Source organism: Toxorhynchites rutilus, chromosome 2 (genome assembly GCF_029784135.1).
Source record: "Toxorhynchites rutilus septentrionalis strain SRP chromosome 2, ASM2978413v1, whole genome shotgun sequence".
Taxonomy (NCBI): Eukaryota; Metazoa; Arthropoda; class Insecta; order Diptera; family Culicidae; genus Toxorhynchites; species Toxorhynchites rutilus.
Genome location: NC_073745.1, coordinates 84,291,682 through 84,310,636, shown reverse-complemented (window position 1 = coordinate 84,310,636; position 18,955 = coordinate 84,291,682). Strand labels below are relative to the sequence as shown.

Here is an 18,955-nt window from a genome sequence, read left to right as displayed (position 1 = left end):
CAGGTAAAGGTAAACCAACGAGAGTGTCCTGTCTCAAAGTACAAACGATTTCATTAGATTAATATACTCCAGGGGGCGAACTAATAAAGCCATATAGTTATACCCTGTGTCCCACTCACCGGGCGACGGTAAAACGCGGAGGAGTTGCCCGTTTGGTCGCGGTGCACCATCCAGAAAGCTCCGCAAGAAGATTTATGACACAGCGAGTGGCTGCATCACAACACGGCTTATGAGGCACGGTGCGTATAAAATTTTACAAGCAGAAGAATTGTCCGATAACGAACCTCTGGATCGGATCGGTATTGTTGCGCGTTAATAATGGTGGGGCGCTTCTATTTATACACGCACACACACACCCTCACGATTCTCGCAATCAAGGTGTGGAGGCTGGTCTCCAAATTAAAACGGGAATCGCTGTCGGACATTTCGAGCGATAGGGGTTTACGTTTTTACGCCACCATTAAATTTCATTTCCGCCGCTAGCAGCAGCATATGATGCGGCACTTGCCGCGTGAAGATGCACCGTGCACACTCGCATAACGAGTTGAGTGAACACCTTTATTTTATGTGTCTACCATGTTTGTGGTCGGTCGCCCGCGAAGATAAACACTGAGGACGAAGACAAAGTGTTTGATCAACTGAGCAAGATATTTAACGTAGATGTAGAAAATCTTTATCGAATATAACTATTTTTACTATTCTTAAACTACAGGACATCACTAGAAAAGACCCCTCCCATTACCGCTGAGCACTTTTTATTTGTTCATTTGCAAGGATAGTCCCATGAGAAAATAAGAAATCGTAGAGAACTACTGGCCCCATACAGAGGAGTAAGATCTACGGAGAAAAAAATTAAGGTTCTGTTAGGGTGTTGCTGACAATACTGCATCAATCGTTGTAAAATCCAAGTTTTTAAACTAAAAAGAGGTAAATAAAACGGTTAAACCAAATATTGAGCCAGGCAAAAAAATAAAAAAATAGGCGAAAAATTGAATTGAAATCAATAAGTAATCAGTGAGTTTCGTAAGTCCCGGCTTAGCAACATTTTGGAAAAGAGTCAATCAAAATGAGATTGTTAAAGATCTACTTTAAGAAGACCTTAATAAGATTTCAATACAATGAATGAGGGTGAGAAAGTCTAAAATGTTAAGTTAGCTTAAAATTACGCTGCATTCCACTCAAAAAAAAATTCCACTTTTAACGCATCGGTTTTTAGAAGTGAGTGTCCAATGTTAATTTTCGGTTTACGGCTTCCCTCAAGTACAACTTTTTTGAAACAAAATGAATCGTGGAGAACTTTTCAGCACTGCGGCAGGAAACATTTCAAAACTACTCCGACTAGTAGTTATCCGACAAGTTTTGAGGTAGGATTACGTCTTTCGGGAACATATTGGGGTACAAATTGAAAATCGAAAATCGAGTACATCGTGAAAATTGTCCAATTTCAAACACTTATTGCTCAGTCATTTCATTATGGATTGATGAAATTTTTGCGTCAATCGATTTCGTCACTTCATAACAATTTTTGACGTAGAACTACGTCTTTCATTAAGGGTGCCAAATCAGAAAACAGGTCACGTTTTTATGAAATAAAGTTAACGTTAATAACTATTTTTGCAGCGAACGGATTTTGGCGATTTACATACTAAACGAATCGGAAATTCCATAATATTTGTTTAATATGCTATACATTAGAATCCCCTGGTTTGTAAATGGTTAAAATTCATGGAAACTTTAAGTGTTTCCATTTTCCCATACATTTGTTCTGTCCATTTGTGTGCTTTCCCGAACAGAGCTATCAATAACGAGCAATTTATCGACGACCAACGGAGGGAAAATCGTGGGATTTAAAGTCTCCGTGAACAAAGGAAAAGTAGAAGAATGAAGAGAAATACTTGCCTAGAGTATAAACAGAGGATCTCGCTGGGGCAAACTTTCATTAGGCATCGGACTGTTGAGTAATCCAGTTCATTTGCTTTCGCTGCGCTTCGATCTAAGATTGGACCCCACCAGTGGTAATCCAACTTGGATATCGTCGTTTGGTTTTTCTGTTCGTTTTTCGCGTTATTCGTATCGTGTGTTCTTCTTTCCGCGTCATAAATTAGACGCTTCGCGTAGTGTGTGATGAGCAAAAAGAAGAGGGTGGCAGGCTCGAGCCCTGCCAAAAATGAACGCATTGCCAGGAACAATAAAATTTCGAGGCAAGCGTCATCTAATGATGCACGCGATGTTGGTGCAGTGAAAAGCGCTCGCACTGAACCGAGCTTTCGCGAGTGTCGAGCAACAGCGAAGTAGGCGATTTCGGCGCGTCGGTCGAAAATGTAAACGCCGTTATCCAGGCAGCAACCAAAATCAAGCTCCCCCCGCTGGTGGTGAAGGCGGTCGCTCTTGACAAACTCATCAGCGAATTCGCATCGATGGGTGTTACAGCAGAGTACAAGCTGTGTGGCATATTTCAGTCTTTTTCCAAGCAGTTAACATTGTTTATTTTCCGTCTCCATAAGGGCTTCGTTGGTGCCTTTGATAATGCATCAATGCATTAGACTGACGTTATGGCGAATCAGACGTTAAGGTTGTGCACCAAAAAATTATTTGGGGAATACCAAGCATCTTGAATGTCTTACTGGAATGTTATAAGTTTTTAGGGTTCGCGTGCCAGTCGCAAAACTGCCTTCAACTAGGATTGCATTTGCGCTAATATTGATCATAGTGAAGCATTGTTACTGTTTTTGAGATTGTTATTAACAAAAAGAGTTTATTTCGCTTGTTTAGTCACCAAGAAAGTAAATGTTCTGGAATTTTCTATGTGATTATGTTTTGCTTGCCAGTAGCAAAACTTCCTCCACTAAGGATAACAGCTGCGCTTCTCTCGAGCATGAGAAAGTAATGCAACTCTTTTCGAGGCCAGTAATATTAACAGAAGCGTTTCTTTTGAGAGTAGCGCAACATGATGAGGAGTGTTTATATTCCTAGTAGTTTCAAGCCACCAATGTATGATTCTGTATGCATGCTATGGCGAACGCTTGTTTGGCGCTTGGTTTACGTTGTACGAACGATACCTAGAGGAGCGATTCCTTTGAGGCAATACTAAATAACATGTAGCATGATATTAGATACTGGCAAGTGTGGTCATTGTTGTTGTTTCCATGTGGTGCCAAAGATATATTGATGTAGTTATGAGATATGGAATAATGGTGCTGGTGCAACATGTCTATAATCGACTGTTGCCGAGTCTATGTCAATTTCGAAAAAGCCCACCGGAATAGCATTCGAGGTAAATTTTCAATGCATTGACATGAAATAAATTGCGACGTACGATTGTTTTGCGAGGGCAAGAATGAATCATCAATCAATCATCGTCAACTGAATCTACAATGAAAAAAACCATTTCAGAGATTATTCTACTAAGCAGTTGTTTCTAAAATTTCACAGCATTATAGAATAATATCCGAAGGTATAAACAAATGACTTATATAAAATAACAGCGTAGTTCTACGTCAACGATGCGGTCGTATCTTGGACACAACCTCCTATAATTTTTTATATTGAATAAAATAATATATGTCATAAAACTAACTATCGAACAATTGAAAAATCTCAACTCCTTTGCTAACGGAAATACCCACTTCTAATTGGTCGAAATTGACGAAACATGCGGCGGTTCCCTAACAGAGACATCAAAACCAGGGTGTGCCCGAGAGAAATCGACAAAACCCCATAAACGCCACTTTTATCAAAATTGACTTTTTGGCAGATTTGGAGTCCTTGAGGGTACCAACATCGACTATCAAAATTCCAGAAAAATTTAGTTCTACGAATCCCCTTTAAGTGGGGTTTCAAATACAATTTCATATACGATTTCATTCATTGTTTACCGATGCTATAAGAAGCATGCGCAACTCAACTTAATCGAAATGTCTTTTGATGATGATAAACAGCCCTATTCTTACTTGGTATGAGCATTATGAACATTAAAAGAACATAAAATTGAATTGAATCACTTCCGCTATCGCTAAATTTACCACTGATTTCCCGTTTTTTTTTAGAAACCCCGTAAGTCCATCAACTTAAAAACGTTATATTTTGAGTTTAAACTGTTATATTGATGAAAAGTGGTTTCACATTATATGCTGTGGGTGTTATAACCGAACCTGATACCAACAAATATGAGGACCAGGTCAAAATTTTTAGAAAAACAGTTTTTGGTCGTCTTCTCGCAAGTGCGTCAAATGGACTTATGGGGTTTCTCAAACAAACGATTCAAATATAGTCGGGGGCATTTTTATATTGCAAGTAGGGTGAGTGATAAAATTTATTCTAGCAAATAAAATTTAAATTTGGAACTTTAACAGTTTGGTGTCCGGCGACACCACAGTGGTAACGTACGAAAACTAGCGGCTGACTGCCGGTGACATCACTGTGGTTACGTGCGCATGGTATCTCAGTGGCCGGCAACAGCACTTTAGTATAGTTTGCATTCTGTTGGGGTTTTGTTTAGGTACCAATAACTTACACACGCCAACAAGTTTTATATTTTTATAAGTAGGGGGGTAATTGTAAAAGTGTATATGGTAGCAGGTATGTTAAAAATGACTTGATATATAAATCGATTTATTCCAAGTTTCATAAATAAAAACCTAGGTGTGCTCCCGCTCGAGAACGGGTCGTTTGGTTTAAGATGTCTATTTTGTGTTTTATGTGTTTTGTTTTGTGTTCATTTTCACCCAAGGAAAATTCATGCGGCGAGAAAAAATTGGAAAAGTGAAGAAATATTCGAAAAAGTGATTTCCCATATTCTCTACTTATAGTATTAGGTGTTGTTAGTCCAATTAAAATTCGCATTGGGTTGAATAAACGCTCAGGAAGCAAAAATTTTAAAATAAAATTACATTTTCCATTTCAAACATGTTTTCTCTATATTAAAGTAACATTGATAATTGTGTTCGGTATTGGTAATTATCTTACATTACATTGGTGAGTTTTTTTTTCTTTATTTCATCCATACATAACACAGGAGGCATCTCGTCACAGAGGGCGGTTTTCATCATATCTCATTCCACTTCGGCATCTTCTATCTGATGCGCACCACCCAACGACTGTTTACCATACTTCTGTCATCATCACTCGGTAAACACTGGTGGAGTGAACAAACAATACCCAAAAACCAAACAAAATTTCCCCTTTTCAGGGCCACCAATTAATTATCAAAGAGTTTAACAATGTAATTCTTCAAACATATCCAAAATCAGCAGATAGCCTAACGGAATCCTACGTCAACTATGCGGTCGTGTCTCGGACACAACCCTCCTATGACTTTATTACTAAACGCACGTTCATAGGTCCAATCGCAGAACTGTTCATTGATTGATATTCTTATCTACCCTTTAAAATTACCTTTTACTTCAAAATTCCTAGAACTTCTACCAAAACTCGTCATTATAATATCAGATTTATCAGACACAATCCTCGTTCAAGATTTTTCAACCACTTGCAAATAAAATGTTTCTCCGTTACTTGGAATAAATGTTTGATACAGAGAATATGATATAATAAAGAGCCCTAAATCGGACAATTCCTTTCTCGAGTTTTGCACATTTTGCACATCAACACATTCGGTGACCCATTTTTATTTATATAGATAGAAGAAGATATAGGAGTGCGTTTTATCACATAAAAAAAACAATTGTCATGTTTGGTTGGAATATGTTTGGTTGAAATATGTGTATTATTTATACCGGACCCTCTTCCATTTCAGAGAAGGGAGGAGAAACATTTCTCATATTCAAAAACCTTCACATGCCAAATTTGGCTCCATTTCATTGATTAGTTTTCGAGTTATGCAGAAATTTGTGTTTCATTTGTATGGTAGCCTCCCCTTAGAGAGCAGGGAGGAGTGTCGAACCACCATAGAAACGTTTATCGATATCGATGATTAGTTCTCGAGTTGTTCAGCAAACAAATGAAACATTAATTTGGGCCCCGCAAGAAACTCGACCGAATCGCTCTGGACGACGAAGGTGTTGAAAGGCGATAAAAATTCATCAAATGTATTTCTTGTATATGATTGGTTGTACCAAACCAAACTGCCGATCGATGAAAGTGCATTTGATCGCCAGTTCGAAAACCAAATACATTTCAAGCAGAACGGAATCAACAACGTTGACAAATGGAACCCCATGCAGAGAGTGGTGGGCAGGCGCCAGACACAACGTTTGACTGTTTGATCTTCCTATTAAATATTTACACTGGAAGAAAGAGGTCCAACTGACGCAATTAGGGGGCGGCTAAATTGTCAAACACTTTAACCGCGTACACGACCGTAAAATTTGGTTCATTAGTAGCGTGCGTTGCATTTGTGCGCCTCGTTGGTGATAAATAGCAGCTTGCACGACAACTGACAACGCCAACGCTGTCTTACAGAAAAGAAAGGGGAACTAATTTGGGCTTGGGACTGCCTCCGAAAGTGCACGCCGAAAAGAAATTGAATACCAAATGCATGGAACAAAAGCGAGCCGAAAAATGAAACAAAAGAAAAAAGTTTTCGGACAATAGCACCGCGCGGGCGCTCGATGCAATTCCATTCACTTTTCCTAGAAATTGATTCGATGCAAGAGATTTATTTTCGACCAGCTCCATAGCATCGTCGAGAGCGCTGCAAAATGCAGTTTGGTGGATGTTTGTGCGCGGGTGTGTGGTTCCATTTTCGGGAAGCTTGTTATGTGACGGACCGTTAGGCAATTAAAGCTCATTGGGTAAGGTGGAATTCGACTTGCGGTTTGGTGGAGTGATGTAAGGTTGACTTATATCACATGCAATGATGGGTTATCTTCAAAACGAATCCCATTGTTAATTGAAAAAGGCCTGTAGCCATATGGTAAGGTTCGGTGCTAGCAACTATAACGACTTTCTCCAGGCTGTTCATCAATTTGTTAACATCTAACCTGTTCCAAAATAGTTTCCACACTTTTTGGCATAATCATGTTCTAGCTAAAAATATTAATCTGTGCCGATGTTCCCAATGTCAAAGGAATACAACACTCTTCTGAATCAGCAGTCGAGACTTCCGTGCTTAATTCAGGAATTATATCATGAACATGTCTTTAGGAACATCAGCACTCTCGAAAGTATCTTCAGACAGCTTCAATTCCAGCTCAAAAAAGAACTGGAACTGGATATTCTTGGGATTTAGTTTAGTAGTGTAATATTTCCACAATTGATGAGGATGTTTGTGTTTTGTTTTCACTCATTGAATTCGTCGATTCAATATGACAAATGACCCGGTAAATCTGTCAAACTTCACTTAACAACGTATGGCATACCGGGTCATTCCATGGAAGTCACCTCAGTGCATTTCGGATTAATTTTCGTGACACCTGTTTCTATCTCTATATCATGAATTGGTATGGAGCCCAGACTTCAGGATCGCAGCCCACGGAATAGATGAGCACTGTGCGTCGTTGAAGCTAGACGTTAGTCGTCGAATGATTCCGAGAGCAAACACGCCGTTGTTGAAATGCTCATGAATAAGGAGTTTCGAGTCTATGGTGTGCACCCGTGGCCGAGTGGTTAGCGTCCCACAATATCATGTCGGGTGTTCAGTTTCGATTCCCGTTCTGTTCCGGCCGGGGGATTTTTCGTTAAAGAAATTTCCTTCGACTTGCACCACAGGGTAACGCGTATTCTAGAGCTTGCCCCTCGGAATACATTCAAGGCGTGTTATTTGGCACAAGAAAAACTCTACTAATTATCAATAAATGACACTAGTTAATGCATACGTTGAGACGGCAAAAGTTCCACAGGGAACGTTAACGTAGGGTTACCATCTGTCCTGATTTAGCAGGACATGTCCTGATTTTGAGATCTATTTGGGGCGTCCTGATTTATTTTTCACAATCTAGCCTTTGTCTTGATTTTTATGAGAAATTCAATTTTGTTGCATAATCAGAATTATTTTCATTTATGTTTTTGAGTAAAACTTTTTTCATTGAAGAACTAAGTTTTGTGAGCATATAAAGAGTAGCAGTTGGATCTTCCACGAGATCTTTCAACTATTTTCATTTAGAGATTTAGTTTTACGGTGATGTTTTTGTGCCAGAAGTACTCCTTTTTCACAAACTAGAAACACAAAGGATTATGAGGCCAACGCTACATATGTGATTCACAAGTGTCTGTGGCTCATAGCGGTATTTAGATTTTACCATTCAGTTCAGTAACAGATGTTCGAAATCAACAACAAAACAGGTAGATCTGTTTAGGAAAAACATATTCAAACATCGAATTAGAGGCGAATAAACTGCAAAGTTTAAAGCCTCTCCAATACAAACAAGGAAGGCAACCAAGGAAACACCGAAACATTGCCAGAATATCGATTGGCATCCACTTCCGAATCGATGGTGAACTTTGTGGTGCCGAAATCCAGCCGCTCAGAAAATTTGGGTTGCAGAAGGATCGCCCAAAAAATCTCCTGTACTCGTAAAAGGACAGAAGCCATCATGTCCGAAATATTTTCACCGCATGGATCGTTCAAAAAATATGATAAATAAATAAACTTCACGTTTTTTTTATACATTTATATCTCACTAGCTAACCCGGCAAACTTCGTCCCGCCCATTTACTTGATTAATTCTCGAGTAATGCAGAAATTTGTGTTTTATTTGTATGGCAGCCACCCCTAAGAGAGGGGGGAGGGGTATCTAACCACCATAGAAACATTCATTGCACCCTAAAGTTTCCATATGCCTAATTTGGTTTAATTTGCTTGATTAATTCTCGGGTAATGCAAAAATTTGTGTTTCATTTGTACGGCAGCCCCCTCTAAGAGAGGGGGAAGGAGTATCTTAACACCATAGAAACATTTATTGCATCCTAAAACCTCCACATGCCAAATTTGGTTTCATTTGCTTGATTAATTCTCGAGTAATGCAGAAATTTGTGTTTCATTTTTATGGCAGCCCCCCCTTTGAGTGGGGGAAGGACTGTCTAACCATCATAGAAACATTTATTGCACCCTAAAACTTTCACATGCCAACTTTGGTTTCGTTTGATTGATTAATTTCCGAGTAATGCAAAAATTTGTGTTTCATTTGTACGGCAGCCCCCTCTAAGAGAGGGGGAAGGAGTATCTTAACACCATAGAAACATTTATTGCATCCTAAAACCTCCACATGCCAAATTTGGTTTCATTTGTTTGATTAATTCTCGAGTAATGCAGAAATTTGTGTTTCATTTGTATGGCAGCCCCCCCTTTGAGTGGGGGAAGGACTGTCTAACCATCATAGAAACATTTATTGCACCCTAAAACATTCACATGCCAACTCTGGTTTCGTTTGATTGATTAATTTCCGAGTAATGCAGAAATTTGTGTTTCATTTGTATGGCAGCCCTCCCTTAGAGAGGGGGGAGGGGTCTCAAAATATCACGAAAACCTTCCCCGGCCCCAAAAACCCCTACATACCAATTTTCATGTCGATCGGTTCAGTAGTTTCCGAGTCTATAAGAATCAGACAGACAGACAGACATCACTCCATTTTTATATATATAGATAGATAGAATCACAATGGTTTGGTTGTAATCGTAACTGTAACAGGTGTCCTGATTTTCAACTCCGACCAGATGGTATCCCTACGTTAACGCCATTTAAGAAGAAGAAGAGTCTATGGTCACTCCTAAGGAAAATTAATTCACCAATTACGTCCTCAACTCATTCCAATATTCCGGGTGTTAACAGCAGTTTCAGGTAGAGATTCAGTTTCCTCCTCGGAAGTTAAAACTGTTACTTATTAGAATATCGCATGTTCGATTAGCAGTTCAGTCTTAAAACTTCAAAGACAGGGTAGGCTATATAAGTGCGGAAGAACACATGAGAGCATTTGATTCAACATGTTATGAAATTAGGGATCTATAGTGTATAAAATGGAAGCCTAAGGGAGCTTGCAATAAAACAATACAAAATTGAATGCTTTATGTATAGAAACAAGCTATTGAACAATTTCTAAAAGCGTCAAGCATTAATCGAACGGAAACGTGTGTTAAGGTTTAGATTTAATTTGAAAACCAAAATTTTCTACTAAAGAGATAATTGTCTAATCTCGTTTCTTACCAAGATAATATCCAGAGTGATAAGCAAATGCATTAAATAAAATAATTTTGCAGTTCTCTGTTAACAATGCGGTCGTGTCTTGGATACCACTCTTATATTTTCGAAAAACAACTCAATAAATTCCGCGAAGTGCATATATAACTACCATCGTCTGGATGCTAGCTGAATAGCTGCCGACATCGTGATGATATGTTGCGACAGGAGCGAGACAGACGGTTCAGATTGTGCAGAAGATTGAAACTCTTTGTTGCTGCTACCGCTGCCGCTCCGCTTGTGTGAACCGTTTGCCGGTTAGAAAATGAATCATCTGTTCGGAGCCATTTACCCGTATTAACTGGCTGTAGAATCATAAAGGGTGGGGCTTGCAACGCAATGTTTCGTTTCTCCTCACGATTCCATTGCATCGAGCAAAACCGTTGTATGTACCAGCAGCATTTGTGAAGAAAAGGAAAGCAGACAACAGCTGACTAGCCCATATCTTCCTGTTAGACGCAGTCCTACGTCAATAAAATTTATGGAAGCTTCGAGTCGAAGCGCAGTTGTCAGAATCTTGAATCCGAATCTTGGGTTGATCAGCTTTCGTAGCGAACTCAGGGAAAGGTAAGGAAAAGATCAAAGGAGTTCAACACACACTTATCTCCGTTCTACTTACATATTTACTTTGTAAGTGATGAGTTTGAATAAACCCCATGTTAGATCAATTTAATCAACATTGTGATAGATTACGTTCTTCGTTACAAGTAAATCTAATGAATAAACCTGGCAGTCCCTTATTCTTTTACATATGTCTGATGTCTTGGTCATTTCATTCATTTATCGTGGACTTCCAATGTGAACGGAAGAATTGTCAAACATTGTATTTAACAATTCCCTCTGTAGTTATTGCATCTCCCGAGTGTACGTAATTCTCAAATTGCATATTTGCTGATCTGGTGTACCGTAGGTACTCAATTTTGATTTTGACATGCACATTGAGGGCATATTGTGACATTAATCGACGTTATCGCTGCAAATATTAGTTAGGAGAAAAAGATATCCATTATTTTCTCGTTGGCTGGTTTTAGTGATCAATATCTCATGTGATATCGATCATACAGTTTCAAGTTTAGGCTCGTTGTAAAGGAGACATTTCACACTAAAAAAAATCTTCTGTGGTTTTTGGTTTGCTCCATTCAGTTGTGAGTTACAGGGTGGTAACAATGAAGGCCAACAAAGAGAAAATTCGGTAAATTTTACTCTTTCATTTTGTCAATGCGTAAATGCAAGTAAGGTCGCTGAAATTGTGATTGATGTTTATGGTGTCGATACTGCAACAGTAAAATACGTGCAATTTAATTTATTTTCAATTTTTTTTGTATTGCACACTAAATTATGATCTCTTGCACACTTTCGGGGTGCAAGAATGCATATGGATATAAAAGTGCCACCGGCTTGCATGTATTTGCAATGCCGAATTCCCCAGGACCCTTGGTTTAAAAGTTTGCCTTGGAGAAACACATTCCGGTCTACACAAATGCATACGGATAGAAGAGTACCGTGCATCATACAATCATCCTTGCACAATCATAACTAATCATAATAAATGAATTTCGGAGCTGGCACCTGTTTAAATACAGATTTTCGTGATTTCAATAGTTTGCTTTCAAAGCACTTATTGAGCTATTGAAACAAGTTTTTGGATCAATAAGTAGCAATCGTATTACTCCTAGACCTTTTATCTTTCGAATGAAGTGATTATCATACCACTCCGTTCAACCGGCAAAGGGGTATTAACGTTAAAAACTATAGGAGGTTGTGTTCAAGACACGACCGACTTTTTGACGTAAAACTACACTGTGGTTTAATTCAAGTCGCTTGTTTATAACTGCGGATATTATTTTATAATGCAACGAAAATTTTGAAATAACCATTCTACCGGTTTGGTCGCTCTAAAATGTTTTTTTTATTGTAGAATCATTTGATGATAACTGTTTGATGATTCATTCTTGTGCTCCCAGAACAATACTTTGCTAAAGATAGGCACAGCTGTCATCCTTAGTGGATAAAGTTTTGCTACTGGCAAGCGAAACCAAATCACATACAAAATTCCAGATTGACATTTACTTTCTTCGTGATTAAATAAACGAAATAAACTCTATCTGTTAATCTAAACACCCTTGAAAAGAGTGGCACTGCTTCATTATGATCAAGATTAGTGAAAATGCAATCCTAGTTGAAAGCAGTTTTGTGACTGGCGTGCGAGCTCAAATAAATTAATAACCTAATATAACTTATTGAATAACTTGGTATTCCCCAAATAAATTTTTGGTGCACAACCTTAACACCTGCTTCAATGCATTGATGACGGAAAACAAACAATGTCAACTGCTTAGAAAAAGGCTGAATATTTGCCTCAGCAGAGATTCATTACTAATACCATAGAGTAAATATTTCCCTCCCGCTATCTTCCCTCCTTGTTTATATTTATCATTACGACTGCATAATTTGCAACACAAAACAATAGGCAGACGGCGCCAGTGGTTGTATGGTTAGCGTAACAGCCTCACAATCCGATCGGCCTGGGTTCAATCCCAGCTGGCGTCGTTGGGATTTTCTGAGGCGAAAAATCTCTGGTTACGTCTTCCTTCGGAGCGGAAGTAAAAGAAGTTGGCCCGGCTCATGAGTTGTTGAGTCTGATAGGTAGGAACAGGTGGAGTCGCCTCCCTGATGTCGGTGATTGGCACTAAAGTGGCGGAAATAGGCCGACGAAAAATAAGCGAAGATAAAAAAAAAAAAAAAAAACAATAGGCAATCACAGCATAAAAAATAGGCGATTGTTGCATCGTTACAAAGCCAATTCACACGGGAGCAGATACAAATGGGGTTTCAGCGTAGCGAAGATGCACTATTTTTACGTACGGGTTATGAAGCACGCACGTACGCACAGAAATATCCATATATCGATGGGTTGAAGCAACTAAATATACACACACTTATCTCCGTTCTACGCTCTGCTCAACAGAAGCCCTTTCTGTTAACATTGCCAGTCTACATTAGCTTAGCTATCATCCTTTGTGGAGAGAGTTTCCCTACCGTCATGCGAAACCAAATCACTGACAAAATTCCAGAATATTTATTTTCTTGGTGAGCTGACGATAGTCTTGCTTGATGATTCCCCACACAATTGTGTAGCTCAGAACCTTAATGCAATGCATCAGTTTGATGCAATGATTGCAATGCTAGAGACATCTGCGAGTAATTTGGTCGCGTCCACAGCTCAACTCGAAACGAAGACATGAGATGACGCAAAACAAGGAAGAACGAGCGATTGTCATTGCTTTGAATACAGAACGATACTGAAAGTTTGTCTTTCTTCCTTGCTCGAAACTTTAAACTTCTTCAGTTCATTCTTCTCTAACCTTCGAAAAGGCCCTTGGAAAACTTTACTTTAACCATCATATTACTCCTCCACCCCCAAAAGAAAGGAAGGCATTCGATCCCTCGCCGTCCAGCTCGCCCAGCAACGATGTTGTTCAGTCGATTCCCTCACGAAGAATGAAAGTTTGCCTCAGCGAGATACACTGTTTATACTCTAAGCAAATATTTCCCTTCGTTCTTCTTCTTTTCTTTACATCTTACGATTTTCCCTTCGTTGCTCGTCGTTAAGTTACTCGTTATAGACAGCTCTGTTCGGGAAAGCACACAAATGGACAGAACAAATGTATAAGGAAATGGGAATGCTTCCAATTTTCATCAATTTAAACCATATACAGAATATGGGATTGTAATGTATAGCATATCAAACAAATCCGGAATTTCCGATTCGTTTGGTATGTAAATCGCCAAAATCCGTTCACGGCAGAAATAGTTTTTAACGTTAACTTTATTTCATAAAAACGTGACCAGTTTTCTGATTTGGCACCCTTAAAGTTCTACGTCAAAATAGAGGAGCAAAATGCGACATCCAAAACTTTGAATGATTTTTGAAACGCTGTAACTCTGTTATAAAACAATGCATTCGCCAAAGCAACAACTGGACCTTATATATTATAGAATATTTTTAAGCCTGTAGTGAGCTGATTTGACCATTAATTTGCTGTGCGTTCACGGCAATTCTAAATGAAATCGTCCTAAAAATGCAGATTTTAAAAACTTGTATTTTTGATTCCAATGAAAGTGTGTATTCCGTTTGAGTTGGAGGAAATATGAGTTTTTAACAGCAATTGTGAATTTTTTGACTCAAGCGTAACTTTTGATAAGGGCGTATCGATTTTAGTAAGAGAAATCTTTGATAATTTATATCTCAAAAACTATAAGTCGTACCGAAATAGTGTCTTAGAAAGAGTTATAGAGTATTGATGGTTGAATATGAAAAAAATGTACACTGAGAAAAAAAAATTAGTACTCTTTTTTTATTTACAAAATAAAAATTCAATTTACAATATCCAAAATATATATTTTTTATTTTTTTTTAAATTTTGTCATACAAAATAGAAGTCATGTAGAAAATTTAAAAAATGGGCCCAAGATGGTAAAACTATTTTTGACGAACTTTGTGGAACATCGAATTTTTAGGAATTTTCGAAACTTCGAGTTTTTGTATTTTAGCAGTCATTTTTAATCACAATTTATGAATCCTGATGTTATTTAAAACAAAAAAAGGTTATTATCAATCTCCTTCTAAATGCAACCATTCTCGAGATATTGAAAAAAATATTTCTAATGTATTGTTTTTTTATAGTAAATAATCCCTTTTAATATGTTTGTCGTGTTATACCGTCATGTTCATGAAATTTTATGAATTTGCCTATAATTGCCAGCAACTTTTCTGAATACATCATTATGGTTCATTTTTTGACTCAAGTGTAACTTTTGAAAAGGTAGTATCGATTTTAGTAAGAGAAATCTTTGATAATTTATATCTCAAAAAATATGAGTCGTACCGAAATAGTGTGTTAGAAAGAGTTATAGAGTATTGTTGGCTTAATTTGAAAAAAATATACACTGAAAAGAAAAATCTCTACTACTACGAAGTACTCTTTTTTTATATACAAAATAAAATTTTAACTTGCGATATCAAAAAATAAGTATTTTTTTATTTTTTTTTCAATTTTTTCATATAAAATAGAAGTCATGTAGAAAATTTAAAAAATGGGCCCAAGATGGTAAAACTATTTTTGACGAACTTTGTGGAACATCGAACTTTTAGGAATTTTCGAAATTTCGAGTTTTTGTATGTTAGCAGTCATTTTTAATCACAATTTATGAATCCTGATGTTATTTAAAACAAAAAAGGTTATTATCAATCTCCTTCTAAATGCAACCATTCTCGAGATATTGAAAAAATATTTCTAATGTATTGTTTTTTTATAGTAAATAATCCCTTTTAATATGTTTGTCGTGTTATACCGTCATGTTCATGAAATTTTATGAATTTGCTTATAATTTCCAGCAACTTTTCTGAATACATCATTATGGTTCATTTTTTGACTCAAGTGTAACTTTTGAAAAGGTAGTATCGATTTTAGTAAGAGAAATTTTTGATAATTTATATCTCAAAAAATATGAGTCGTACCGAAATAGTGTGTTAGAAAGAGTTATAGAGTATTGTTGGCTTAATTTGAAAAAAATATACACTGAAAAGAAAAATCTCTACTACTACGAAGTACTCTTTTTTTATATACAAAATAAAATTTTAACTTGCGATATCAAAAAATAAGTATTTTTTTATTTTTTTTTTTCAATTTTTTCATATAAAATAGAAGTCATGTAGAAAATTTAAAAAATGGGCCCAAGATGGTAAAACTATTTTTGACGAACTTTGTGGAACATCGAACTTTTAGGAATTTTCGAAATTTCGAGTTTTTGTATGTTAGCAGTCATTTTTAATCACAATTTATGAATCCTGATGTTATTTAAAACAAAAAAGGTTATTATCAATCTCCTTCTAAATGCAACCATTCTCGAGATATTGAAAAAATATTTCTAATGTATTGTTTTTTTATAGTAAATAATCCCTTTTAATATGTTTGTCGTGTTATACCGTCATGTTCATGAAATTTTATGAATTTGCTTATAATTTCCAGCAACTTTTCTGAATACATCATTATGGTTCATTTTTTGACTCAAGTGTAACTTTTGAAAAGGTAGTATCGATTTTAGTAAGAGAAATTTTTGATAATTTATATCTCAAAAAATATGAGTCGTACCGAAATAGTGTGTTAGAAAGAGTTATAGAGTATTGTTGGCTTAATTTGAAAAAAATATACACTGAGAAGAAAAATCTCTACTACTACGAAGTACTCTTTTTTTATATACAAAATAAAATTTTAACTTGCGATATCAAAAAATAAGTAATTTTTTATATTTTTTTTCAATTTTTTTTTCAATTTTTTCATATAAAATAGAAGTCATGTAGAAAATTTAAAAAATGGGCCCAAGATGGTAAAACTATTTTTGGCGAAATATGTGGAACATCAAATTTTTAGGAATTTTCGAAACTTCGAATTTTTGTATGTTAGCAATCATTGTTAGCCACAAATTATGAATCCTGAAGGTTATTATCAATCTCTTTCTAAATGTAGCCATTCTCGAGATATTTAGAAAAATAGTTCTAATTTATTGTCTTTTCAATAGTAAATGGGCCCTTTAAATATGTTTGTCGTGTTATACCATCATGTTCATGAGATTTTATGAATTCGCTTATAATTTCCAACAACTTTTCCAAATACATCGTTATGGTAAAGACATATCTTTAGGAGTTACGTTACGAAACATTCGAAGACATGTGGGTTAATACAAAACGTAGCGAAAATAAAAAAAATAAATTATCTTAATACAAACTTCATGAACATGACGATATAACATGACAACCATATTAAAAGAGATTATTTACTATAAAAGATTATAAATTAGAAATATTTTTTTAAATATCTCGAGAATGGTTGCATTTAGAAGGAGATTGATAATAACCTTTTTTGTTTAAAATCACATCAGAATTCATAATTTGTGGCTAAGAATGTTCGCTAACATACACAAATTCGAAGTTTCGAAAATTCCTAAAAATTCGATGTTCCACAAATTTTGTCAAAAATAGTTTTACCATGTTGGGTCCATTTTTTAAATTTTCTACATGACTTCTATTTTATATGAAAAAATTGAAAAAATATAAAAAAATACATATTTTTTGATATCGTAAATTAAAATTTTATTTTGTAAATAAAAAAGTCACAGGAGGGTTGTGTCCGAGATACGACCGCATAGTTGACGTAGGATTTCGTTAGGCTATCTGTTGATTTTGGACATGCTGAAGAATTACACCGTTAAACTCTTTGATAATTATTTGGGATTTGGTGGTCTACTTGCGATATAAAAATGCCCCCGACTTGCATATATTTGCAATGCCGATTTCCTTCGGGCATCTTGGTTTTGATGTCTCTGTTAGTGAACACATTTCGGTAGGAACAAAAACTCCCCCTACTTTCATGTATTTACAATGTCGATTTCCCCCAGGCAGCTTGCTTTTGATGTCTCTGTTAGGGAACCGCCGCATGTGTCGTCAATTTCGACCAATTAGAAGTGGATATGTTCGTTAGAATAGGGGTTGAGATTTTTCAATTGATCGATAGTTAGTTTCATGACATATATTATTTTATTCAATATAAAAAATTGTTATGGAGTGCCGAAATCGATTGACGTAAAAATTTCATCAATCCATCATGAGCAAACTGAGCAATAAGCGTTTGAAATTGGACAATTTTTACGATGTGCTCGATTTTCGATTTTCAATTTGTACCCCAATATGTTCCCGAAAGACGTAATCCTACGTCAAAAAAGAGTACTAATTTTTCTTCTGTGTATATTTTTTTCAAATTAAGCCAACAATACTCTATAACTCTTTCTAACACACTATTTCGGTACGACTTTGAGAAATAAATTATCAAAGATTTCTCTTACCCAAATCGATACGCCCTTTTCAAAAGTTACGCTTGAGTCAAAAAATGAACCATGATGATGTCTTCGGAGAAGTTGTTGGAAATTATCAGGAAATTCATAAAATTTCATGAACATGACGGTATAACACGACAAACATATTAAAAGGGATTATTTACTATAAAATCAAAAAAATAAGAAATATTTTTTTAATTATTTCGAGAATGGTATATACATTTAGAAGAAGATTGATAATAACCTTTTTTGTTTTAAATCACATCAGGATTCATAATTTGTGGCTAAAAATGATTGTTAACATACAAAAATTCGAAGTTTCGAAAATTCCTAAAAATTCGATGTTCCACAAAGTTTGTCAAAAATAGTTTTACCACCTTGGGCTCATTTTTTAAATTTTCTGCATGACTTCTATTTTGTATGCAAAAATGCATTCTGAGGCAACAAATTTTTTCTTAGGTTTTCGTTATAGAATTGTTTAAAATAAAATAATACCAGATAGGCCAATGAAAATAGTATAGCTGATTTGGACCCTCCATGAAGAAAAAATCAGTTATCTTCTGATATGATCGTTCCATGGTATGTATATGCCACATGTGGTTTGGGACATGGTTAGGCTGGCAGAAAAAAGTAAGCAGTGAAAAATATTTGTAGTTTCAAAATCACTCGTTCGACTCCTCGAATTTCCCCTTTTCCATGTTGTTTTTTTTCCTAGCAATCATCAAATTAAACTATTTAGGGTTTTTTTATCTGTATTATAGTGATTTTCAACTCATTTGGCTGGTTCGTCACTTTTACTTCCATTTTTGGAAGAATGTCGGGAGTGAGAATTGAACTCGTGACCTTTAGCGTGAGAGGCATGGATGTTACCACTACGCCAGATCGCCTCCACTGTATTTAGGGTTCTTGATATCCACCGAGAATGGCCCT

The 18,955-nt window shown here is 36.2% G+C and overlaps 1 protein-coding gene across 9 annotated transcripts in view; it reads right to left on the bottom strand.

The window, feature by feature from the left end:
- The window catches only part of LOC129771622 (protein lava lamp-like), a 146,820-nt gene that overhangs the window by 119,454 nt on the left and 8,411 nt on the right, over positions 1–18,955 (bottom strand). The gene's annotated exons all lie outside the window — the stretch shown is intronic.